This window comes from Schistocerca serialis, chromosome 1 (genome assembly GCF_023864345.2).
Source record: "Schistocerca serialis cubense isolate TAMUIC-IGC-003099 chromosome 1, iqSchSeri2.2, whole genome shotgun sequence".
In the NCBI taxonomy this organism is placed as follows: domain Eukaryota; kingdom Metazoa; phylum Arthropoda; class Insecta; order Orthoptera; family Acrididae; genus Schistocerca; species Schistocerca serialis.
The window spans coordinates 495272393-495284951 of record NC_064638.1 but is presented as its reverse complement, the minus strand read 5'-3'; positions in this window follow the sequence as shown (position 1 = coordinate 495284951).

Sequence of the window (12559 nt, the reverse complement as noted above, 5' to 3'; positions counted from 1 at the left end):
CCGTAAGGTGAGTATATAATTTTATTCTAGCCAACATCTACGAATTTTATCTATTTTCTTCGATATTTTGTTATTTTTTTGTTTATGACCTAGATTCATGAGATCTTTTAGGAACTAATAATATAAACGGTATGTTCGGTCCTCAAATATCATATGCAATAGGTGTTCGAAAACAGTTCTCTCCTTGCAGCTTATATGAACGGTATATTATTTCTTTTCACATTCTCAGCGGAATTTTGAAATTTCCTTCTTTCACTGTATGAAAGGAATTTATCCTCTTTCTCGTTACAATTTACTGTGCTTTTATCTCTGCTTGCCTCTAGGAAATAAAGAAAAGCTTAGCACAGAACTGTCTGGTTCTGATTTAAAGAGTTACTTTGTCGAGGATTTAAATTTCGAGCGTGCATCTCATACATAATGTATTAAGTAATAATCATTGATTTAAAATCTAATATCATTCTTACAAAATATTACGCGAAATTCTGCGTAATTTTTTCAATCAGCAGATGATTAGCTTTACCGCTCTCTGTTAACCCAAAAATTTAGCAGTGTGATGAAATGTAAATAAAATACTATTTGTTAGCCTTAATACATATATGTATATTTGACTGTGTTTTGGTGTACTGTATATACCGTACAGTTGCAATAAAATATTTGCATTTCGCTCGAAGAGATTTGGGAATCTCCGACACATTCTCGCATGATGTTCTCTGCACCCAAATATCTACCGATGAAATATCGTAGTACGTTTACTAGGGCCAGATGATGTAGCTTTCATCAGTTATTTTCATCATATCAAAAATCGAAATTAATCGTGATCGATACGAATCAGCCTCAGTATTACATCTCGAATAATAACCCCTTGGCTGCTATTATAAATAATTTATTTAAAGACCATTTTCGTAGCTTAGAAGTCTGATCATTCCATTAGATAATGTGTTAACTCATTGACGGTAGCGAACATTCCTTGTCTATGATTAAGTAACGTGATCAGAGATTCGTCGAGTAAACAGAGAGCACATTTCAGGACGGAGCCTTAGCCGTATGCCTCTAGATAAGTTTCTGGATTTTGTTTTATAACTTCGATGCACACCTATCATCCTACTCTATTCACCCAAAATTATTGGTGGAATTAGTATCTTCTATATTATTAATTTATATATCATACTTGTCGAACGAGTACCTCTTTAGTTTTTTTAGTGTTTACTGTCACATTTTGTAGAGTGTTGTGTGATTTCCGCACTTCTCTGAATGTTTTATCAATTCTTGGCCTCCATCTACCCGGCGTTAGTCTCGCTATACTTGAGGCCTGAGACCGTGGACTAGGTGAAAAGCTTTACTATAAACTCAGTTTTAAAACTTCCAGGAAGAAAAAAACTTTTTGTCAGACCAAGAATCGATCTCGGGACCTTTGACTTTCGCGGGTATGTGCTGTACTGACCTTTTCGGTTTCTTTATTTTTTATAATCTTTTTGGTTTTTTAGTGCTCTAACGACTTTTTTATTTTACTCTTGAAGTCACATTATGATTTTTTTTATTTTTTTTAGATAGACACCTTCTATATGAGCAAAATGTTACAGGTAATGAGAAGAAAAGTAAAAATCTCTATTTTTTTGAAAATAAAAGTGATGTTGTTCATAAAATAAACAATAATTCTTGTAAACGTAAATAACTATAACATCACTTTTTAGCGAAAATGAGTATACTTTCTCAATATCGCTTTCTTGTTTTTTAAGCAGAGTGCATGAGAAACAAAAACAAGTAGGCTCCAGAACAGAGCCATCCATGAATAGATATGTGAAAGAAAAAAAGTGTAAAAGTTGAAGGTAAAATGGAAATGAAAGTAATTAGTAAGACATGCTGCGCCATGCTCCACATTGTCTTGGCGTCAGTGCAACGTCCATTCTATCGTTGAAAGGGGAACGCGGTATCGTCCAGTTTTGGTTGGCATGTTTCGTCAAGAGGCTGAGCCACCCAAGCACGACTCACGACCCGTCCTCATGCTTCAGTTCCGTCCAAAAGGCAAAGTCACAGAGTTCGAGTCTGCCAGAAAGTTTCATGTCAGCGCACACTGCACTGCAGAGAGAAAATTTCATTCTGGAGCCTCAGGTATTTTGGGAGGTCTGTTTGTTCTTGCATTTTACTAATGCATCCGCTGAATTTTTCGACGAGCGGTACAGCCTTCTGAAGAAGATTGCTGAGCCGTTCGTCGAAATATTCAGCACGAAATTGTAATAATAAATCGGGAACACACCCGCAAGCACAGCATTAATTAATAAATGACGCCGAAGAAACCTAGGAGGTAGTGAAATATTTTAATTTTTCTTAGAGTTAATTACGTATGAACTATGTGCCAGCCATGATACTTCGTAGCACGTTGCTCCAAAAATGTTTCACAAACTCTTTCCAGTCGTGTTTAAATTTTAGATCCAGTGCAGTCAGTGAAAAATGTTCTCGTGAAAGTAGATGGATATTCTGAATTACTGTACTGAATCATTACTCAAGACCCGGATACTGCAAGTGTATTAAATATTTTCAAGATTTTATATTGATTCCATTAACTTAATTTACTTATCTTAGATTAGAGCATTTATTTTAAATTCCGCCTTCTGTAAAACACAATGTATTTCTTTGTTATATTCATCCTAACACGTTTGGAAATCTGTGTCATCAGCTGAAGCCATGATTCATCTGAAATTATTTTAATTGTGTAAATGGGTTGTGTAGTTGAGCACTGCGAGTTCTTGCAGAAAACGCTGACTCATTATCTGTAGCAAAGTTTTATCTGGAGTTATATTACTGCTGAGAAAATTGTTCATGTCACATTTCGCCAATATCAACAACTGTCCTTCCTTACCCCCAAGGTAATTCCATGCATCATGGCATCCTACACTATGCCACCAAGGTCAGGGACGGGAGAGCCTCTCCATCCCCCGTCCCCTCTCCCAGCACTTCTGAATAGCACCAACCACCCTGAGCGCCCCCCACCCCCCCACCAGGCAAGACTCGACCGCGTGTCATCATGTCATTTATCGATGACATCACCACCCTCAAGCTACCCACCTGCACTTCTGCTAATTTTGTGTGAAGTAATCCCCACCCTTTGCCCAATGTTCGCATATATCTCGCGCCACGCACTTCAGCTGTACTTGTATCACTGTCTTCCGAAAAGTTAGGTTGAAAACTGGCCTTCTGGTCTTCACACAGGTAACTCTGATTTGAATATTGGAAGGAGAAGATGCCTTATTTCTCTGCAAATAATTGAAGAACTACATTCAAAGAATGAAATAGGGATTCTTATTTGTTGAAAATGTATTATTTACCATAAACACTTTCCTACAAGCTCTGAAGACGTAAAAAAGGCACAGCCACTTTCTCATCCCAATTGCTTCGAAAACAGAAATAACGATTTAGGAATTTGTATTTGTTGAACATGAGAATTACATTAAACAGCAGCCCACAAATCCGAAGAAAGCGAAGTAATAGTAAATCCCAGTTCCTCCGTTCACCTGGAGATGGGTGTACTGTAAAATCGCGATCGCGGTTCGATCTCTGTACCAGACAAATATATGTGGATCCATTACCAATCAAAAAGCCCAACAGATCGTAAATTACATAGTTTATCCATCTAATGTGTTGGAAATATTCTAGAACGTTCACACAATAAGACAGTAGCGAGAAAAAAATTATTGAGGGGAAAACTCGATATGTAGGCAATGATATCCTACTCCCACTAAGAGAATGCTACACGGCTAGAAAAACATCTGAAAGACCCGTAAGTTAATGATATACCACATCTAAGACGTTGAAAAAATTCTAAAAGGTCTGCAAAATACGTCTGAGATGCGAACAAGTACGATGTTTACTTTACTAGTACAGAGTCATACATGAAATGCGCTGTTTTATGTCATAGTATTGCAGAAAGAAATATGGGCAAGACACCACTTAATTTCCTCATATACACATATTCGTCAAATTAGTAACTAAAATTCTGAAGTATTTACCATAAAGGCAGATTTCATCATTTGACACTCGTAGGAATTACGCGTAAAAAATTCTATGTCATTAAACTACCGTGACCGCACTTGTAACAGCTGAAAAATAAGGGTTCGCTTAACAGGCAAATAGAGATACTAAATGTAACTAATGAGACTCAGCCACAGATGTTTACTTTGTCGTTAACGCATTTTCAAACAGTACTCGAACACCTTTTTAGGATAGACAAAGATAAAGCATCGTGTTATTCACTAGAAACATTCATTGCCAATTACTGCCATTAAAACAAATGGCAGAGAGCTACAGGAACCCATGTAAATAACAGCAGTTTGCAGTCAGAAGGCTATCAAAAAGCTTAATAGACTGTATTCGTCTGATATTGCTCACAATATTCTAAAAGATACATCACCATCCCGAAAAGACCGATGTTCACTTTTATTAATTCGTAACCGGTGTATCAGACATGTGCAGTTTCATTTCCGGAAACTATAGCTGGCCAAAATCAAAACCTGTAACAAACTACACCAGCATACACACACACACACACACACACACACACACACACACACACACACACACACACACACACACAACACACACATTTGTCATATTAGGATAAGAAGAAAGAAGAATGCTATTTATTGCCAAAAGTATTATTTAGACAACAGAAAAACATGTAGAGCTCATAAAGACAAGACTAAAGACGCTAACACAGATAGATGTTACATTTCCAAAGGCAATGTCAGAGTCGATATCTAAGAAAACACTATGCAACATTACGAGACGTCTTGTGTGTGTGTGTGTGTGTGTGTGTGTGTGTGTGTGTGTGTGTGTGCGTGTGTGTGTCAGTTTCGCATAAGATTTCAGATGTCAGATATTGGGCATCATGTATCAGTTATCAGTCATCAGGCATCATGTTTCAGGCATTGGAAATCATGAGCCAGGTGTTAGGTGTCAGCCAACTAGTAGACCAATTAGAAGCCGGCCGAAGTGGCCGTGCGGTTAAAGGCGCTGCAGTCTGGAACCGCAAGACCGCTACGGTCGCAGGTTCGAATCCTGCCTCGGGCATGGATGTTTGTGATGTCCTTAGGTTAGTTAGGTTTAACTAGTTCTAAGTTCTAGGGGACTAATGACCTCAGCAGTTGAGTCCCATAGTGCTCAGAGCCATTTGAACCATTAGACCAATTAGAACCAATCTTATGTTAATGGTAACAGTAAGGCAACACCTCATTCTCACATGCAAGAACATGTTATAACCCGTGGTGCAGTAACATAGATATAAATATTGCAGAGAAACAAGGCACACTCACTCACAGGTAGGGAGAAACACATATTGTATCAATCTCAGCTAACGGTGTAGTGACCTTGAGTTAGTAAGGCTTGAAATACAAATGATGGCAAATATCCATAACATATCTTTATACCACAAGGCCTATGCAGTCTCTGGATTTCTTGATGAGTTTGGAGATGAGACTGTATTAGGTAAGGCATATGTTCTACATTTTCAGTTTTTATATATATTATCCAGCAACCAGGAAGCATCTGTCTGCAACCTTAATGTTTAACAAACTTGCATCCTGTGCTACTTTTTAGTGTATGTGTTATCAGTCACATTTTCCAAATTTTTTCAATATCTATCTAATTTTTCTGTGTTCCATATGTAAATATACAAATTAAAATATGCTCTTGTTGCGTATATAATGTCGTCTTGTTTGCTGAGCTATATATCAGTATAATAATGTCTATAAGTCACCCAGCAACACAAGTTCATTATCACATAATCAACATAATAGTAGAGACATTGATGTTCATAAGACCTCAGATGTACAAGCAGGCACCTATCTATAATACACTCCTGGAAATGGAAAAAAGAACATATTGACACCGGTGTGTCAGACCCACCATACTTGCTCCGGACACTGCGAGAGGGCTGTACAAGCAATGATCACACGCACGGCACAGCGGACACACCAGGAAACGCGGTGTTGGCCGTCGAATGGCGCTAGCTGCGCAGCATTTGTGCACCGCTGCCGTCAGTGTCAGCCAGTTTGCCGTGGCATACGGAACTCCATCGCAGTCTTTAACACTGGTAGCATGCCGCGACAGCGTGGACGTGAACCGTATGTGCAGTTGATGGACTTTGAGCGAGGGCGTATAGTGGGCATGCGGGAGGCCGGGTGGACGTACCGCCGAATTGCTCAACACGTGGGGCGTGAGGTCTCCACAGTACATCGATGTTGTCGCCAGTGGTCGGCGAAAGGTGCACGTGCCCGTCGACCTGGGACCGGACTGCAGCGACGCACGGATGCATGCCAAGACCGTAGGATCCTACGCAGTGCCGTAGGGGACCGCACCGCCACGTCCCAGCAAATTAGGGACACTGTTGCTCCTGGGGTATCGGCGAGGACCATTCGCAACCGTCTCCATGAAGCTGGGCTACGGTCCTGCACACCGTTATGCCGTCTTCCGCTCACGCCCCAACATCGTGCAGCCCGCCTCCAGTGGTGTCGCGACAGGCGTGAATGGAGGGACGAATGGAGACGTGTCGTCTTCAGCGATGAGAGTCGCTTCTGCATTGGTGCCAATGATGGTCGTATGCGTGTTTGGCGCCGTGCAGGTGAGCGCCACAATCAGGGCTGCATACGACCGAGGGACACAGGGCCAACACCCGGCATCATGGTGTGGGGAGCGATCTCCTACACTGGCCGTACACCACTGGTGATCGTCGAGGGGACACTGAATAGTGCACGGTACATCCAAACCGTCATCGAACCCATCGTTCTACCATTCCTAGACCGGCAAGGGAACTTGCTGTTCCAACAGGACAATGCACATCCGCATGTATCCCGTGCCACCCAACGTGCTCTAGAAGGTGTAAGTCAACTACCCTGGCCAGCAAGACCTCCGGATCTGTCCCCCATTGAGCATGTTTGGGACAGGATGAAGCGTCGTCTCACGCGGTCTGCACGTCCAGCATGAACGCTGGTCCAACTGAGGCGCCAGGTGGAAATGGCATGGCAAGCCGTTCCACAGGACTACATCCAGCATCTCTACGATCGTCTCCATGGGAGAATAGCAGCCTGCATTGCTGCGAAAGGTGGATATACACTGTACTAGTGCCGACATTGTGCATGCTCTGTTGCCTGTGTCTATGTGCCTGTGGTTCTGTCAGTGTGATCATGTGATGTATCTGACCCCAGGAATGTGTCAATAAAGTTTTCCCTTCCTGGGACAATGAATTCACGGTGTTCTTATTTCAATTTCCAGGAGTGTATATCCAGTAGCAGGGGACATCAGGGAACTAAGGGCTGTCTGGGATGATGGGATGCATTGGGGATGTTACAGATGTCAAAGACAGTGGGGGTATTACAGCTGGTCAGGGTGGCAGATGTGGTGGGCGTGGCTGCTGTGTCAGACCTAACACTGGAAGATCCACCTTTTGGACCCTACTCCAGATCATACATGGGCAGATCCATATGAAACGTTCTCCAGGGATTTTTGTATAGATCAATACCCCAGACATTACACAGATAGATCCATTCGATAAATATTCAGCAATGTACAACAAGACAGATCCTACCTGACGAATATTCCTGGGTATAGCACTGGCGACCCACACATAGGACGACACCTCCAATTATCCTTGAGCGGATCCATACAGAAAATTATCCTAGAATTGTTGTTTTGTAGATGGCTCCACCCAACTGTTACGTTGGCTTTGCATAGGTGGATCCACCCCAGAAAGTGTCCCATATGTGTTGCATGCTGGATCCTCCTGTCATCTGTCAGAGATCATTGGAACAGCGGAAAGTTCCACGGGACTGGAAGAAGGCCTAGGTTATAGCAATCTATAAAAAGGGTAGAAAATCGGATGCACAAATTTACCGGCCAATTTCACTGAGATCGATTTGTTGTGGAATCAAGGAACATATTTTGTGTTCAGATATAATGACCTTTCTAGACTCTGAGAAGCTCATCTGCAGAAACCAGCATGGTTTTAGGAAGCAGCGGTCATGCAGACACAGCTGGCCCTCTTTCTGCAAGGTATTCTCTAGATACTGGCTCCCAGGTTGATGCCATATTCCTCGACGTTAGAAAGGCGTTCGACTCAATTCCGCACTCTCGCTTGCACCAAAAAGTGCGCGCTTATGGTGTATACGATTACATATGCGGTTGGATAGAAAGTTTTCTAACAGACAGGGAGCAGTATGTCGTCCTGAACGGGGTGACTTCAACAGAAACGAGCTTAACTTCAGGTGTGCCCCAGGGCAGCGAAATAGGTCCACTGCTTTTCACGACTTACATAAACGATCTGAGGACGACGGTTCAATCCCGCGTCCGGCCATCCTGATTTAGGATTTTCAAGATTTCCCTAAATCGCTCCAGGCAAATTCCGGGATGGTTCCTTTCAAAGGGCACGGCCGACTTCCTTCACCGTCCTTCCCTAATCTGATGAGACCGATGACCTCGCTGTCTGGTCTCCTTCCCCAAAAAACAACCAACAACAACTAACATAATCGATCTGGTTGATGGTATTGACAGCGGCATTAGACTGTTTGCCGATGATGCTGTAGTCTGCAGGAAAGTAGTACCACACTAAAGTTGTGAACAAATCAATGAGGATTTGCAGAAAAGTTTTGCAAGGTGTAATGACTGGCACTTATCTCTCAAAAGGAGGCAAGATTTGTGACTGGTACATTTAGCCATCGCGAGAGCGTTACAAATCTCATAGAAAGTTCGATGTGGGACACACTTGCATATAAACGGCGCGCTAATCGGGAGGGGCTGCTCACTAAATTCCGAAACCCGATCTTCATCGACGATGTAGAGCATATATTATTACCACTAACTTTCAAATCGCGCAGTGAGCACCATTCAAAGATAAGGGAAATTAGAGCTCGTACTGAGGCGTTCAGTTGTTCTTCCCGCGAGCGGAATAACGGGGGGGGGGGGGGGAATATAACTTTGGCGTGAATTTTACCTTCCGCCAAACACCGCTTGGTGGCTAGCGGATATGTAGATGTAGATGTTTCAATATTCTCTGATGCACTGGATGCTTTACACAACCTGAATAATGTTCCCACAGCCACCAATGGCAATGCTGCCAGTGCTGCACGTGTGCTGGGATCGCACTGCCTGCTGCTAAGAAGGTGATTGTTTTTGCTGATATGACTTCCCTGCACAAACAGCAATATAACTACCACTATATTGATCATGTGATCATCATTTTGAAGTTTTATTGCAACCACTGGGTAGTTAAGAGACCCATGTACATTAATATCTTGATGTATAGCTGAACAAATTATTATGTAAGCAAAAAGAGCACATTTATGCTAGTTCATTCACATATGAAATACGGAAAATAATGAATAAATATTGGAAAAATGAGGGATATGTCTCTGATTATGCAAATGCTGAAAGAACTAGCATAGCATCATAATTTCATTAAACACTAGCTGAGAATGAGTATTTATTTATTCCAGTCTTTTACTAGTCCATGTCGTCCTTCCCCCACTCTGTCCATCTCCTCATTACCCCTCTATGCACCTCCCCCCTTCCTGTCTCTATCAGTCCCCTCTCTCTTTATCCACCTCTCATCTGTCCAGTCCCTATCCATCCCTCCAGTCCCTGTGCATCACCTCGACACATCCTTCTTTCTGTCCATCTGCACCAACCCCTTTGTTTGTTCACCTAATAATCCCCTATATTTGTCCATCTTATCCTGACCCTCTCTCTGTCCATATTCTCTTCCATATCTCTGTCGATCTGCTTCTTCCCCCTCTGTCCATCTGCTCTTTCCCGCTCTGTCTCCCAATCCCCCCTCTAATTCAATCTCCTCCTCCCCTTCTATTTGTGAATCACCACCTCCCCATCTCTCAATCCATCTTCTCCTCCCCTTCTCGTGGACCATCTCCTGTCAATCTCCTCCACTTTCTGTTCTGTGTCCATCTCCTCCTATCCCCTCTCTCTGCCCATCTCATTCTCTTTCCTTTCTCTGTCCATTTCCCTCTTCCCTATTTGTGTCCATCTCCTCTTCCTTCTGTGCCTATCTCCTCCATACACCTCGCCTTCTGACCATCTCCTTGTTCTCCCTTTTTCTCTCCGCGCTATGACACTCACCCAGTTGAGAGGGTGGTGGTTTTTACCCTCACAGTATTTCTTTCCAGACTGTAACTAATACGTCTACTAAAATTAACTGAAATCGTTCCCGGGATTGAGGATGATCTCTTTACCTGTAGATTTGCTACGCACATGTCAAATACTTTCCACACATTATTAACATATTTCAACTGTATAACGAAACCAGTTATCATTTCGTCCTTATTAAATTGTATTTCGATCAAGACCTTTGGCGAACTCCAGAACATACCTAAAAGGCTTCGAATGGGCCGCAATGTTCCACAACGTTCCACAACATTCGAGTGTGTTCTGGAGAGTTTAACAGTGATCTGGGATGTTCCGGGGTGTCCCCAACATTCAGGAAACTTCCTGAATGGAATGGTGCGCAATCCTCAAGAATATTCTGAAAAGTTCCCGAGTACTCTCGAATCTTCTGGAATATTCTATAAACTTCTAGAGGGTGGAAATTCCCGGCCTTTACGTCTTCAGACACACAGTCTTCAGTTAGAAGCGGGAACATTTTCCATTGATGGGACATAGACAGGTATCAAATCTTTTTCTTTTAGCCATCAGCCTTCCGAATAGTTTAATTCGGCCCGCCACGAATTCCTCTCCTGTGAAAACCATTTCATCTAAAAGCAGCACTTGCAACCTACGTCCTCTATTATTTTCGGAATGTATTCCGATCTCTGCCTTCCTCTACAGATTTCGCCATCTGTCTCTGCTACCACAGAAGTCATTCCCTGATGTCCTAACAGATGTCCCATTATCCTATGCCTTCTCCTCATAAGTGATTTTCTCACATTCCTTTCCGATTTTATGCAGAACTTCCTCACTCATTACCTTATCAGTCCCCATAATTTTCAGTGTTCGTCTATAGCACCAAATCTCAAATGCTTCGTGTCTCTTCTGTTCCGATTTTCTCACAGACATTAATCCAGATGCGCATTCTCAGAAATTTATTCCTCACGTTAAGCCCTATATTTGATACTAGTAGACTTCTCTTTGCCAGGAATGCCCTTTTGGCCATTAATTGTCGGCTTTTGATGTCCTCCTTGCACCGTCCGTTATTGGTTATTTTGCTAAGTAGATAGTAGAGTCCTTTAACTTCATCTACTTTGTGAGCATCAATCCTGAAAAGTTTCTCGCTGTTCTCATTTCTGCTAGTTCTCATTACCTTCGTCTGTCTTCATTTTACTCTCAATACATATTCTGTACTCATTACACTGTTCACTCACCAGATCGTGTAATTCTTCTTTACTTTCACTCAGGATAGCAATGTTATCGAATCGTTTCATAGATATCCTTCCACTATGAATTTTAATCCCGTCCTGAACCTTCCCTTTATTTCAATCATTGTTTCTCCAATTTACAGATTGAACATTAGGGGTTAAAGATTACACCCTTGTCTTACACCCATTTTAGCACGATCACTTTGTACTTGGTCGTCCACTCTTATTATTCCCTCTTCACTCTTGTACATACGGCATATTATCCATCTCTCCCTATAGCTTACAACTATTTTCCTCAGAATTTCTAACATCTTGCACCATTTTACTTTGTCAACGCTTTGACAGATTCTACGATAGTGTCTTGATTTTTCTTTAGTCTTGCTTGCATTACCAATTGCAACGTCAGAGTTGCCTCTCTGGTGCATTTACCTTACGTAAAACGAAACTGATCGTCATTTAGCAAATGCTCAATATTCTTGTCCATTCTTTTGTAAATTATTTTTGCAGCAACTTTGATGCATCAGCTATTAAGCGGATGGTGCAATAATTCTCGCACTTGTCAGCTCTTGTTTTCTTTGGGATGATATTTTCCGAAAGACAGATGCATTCTATGCTCAAACGTGAATGATCGTTTCATTGCCACTTCCCCCGATGATTTTAGAAATTCTGATGGAGTGTTATAACAGTACTGCTCCGCTTGCTATACTTGCATGCAGTTTAACCTAGTGACGACAAGGTTTATCTCTGTCACAAGGCAGTCACATGTAACATTACTGCGGTAGTAAATTTGCCAAATATGGCCTAAACTTGCAGTAAATATTACACTCTGAGAGGAGTTTAGAAAATTGACCGAGTTTGGTCGCCAGCCTAATTAGGCATAATAATGTAAAAGCATTATTTATAAATAACCTATTTCTATTAATTCAAAACGAACTGTCATTAAATACTGTTCTGTGAAGTGCAATGAAGACACCCAAATGGACAAATTACACAGTGGTTAGCAGCAGTTGTCACTTTAGCAGTTAAGCAGTCACAAGATTTGCAAATGAGCCCTGTTTCTTGTTTACTTTAATCATTGCTTTTGCCTTTATCTAACATAACCCAAACTTGCTATTCGCAACCCACACAAGATCAGATAGCACATGATAATAGTCAAGTACATTTAATACACACATTTACTATACAAAAGCAAAAAGGAGACACAGTACACA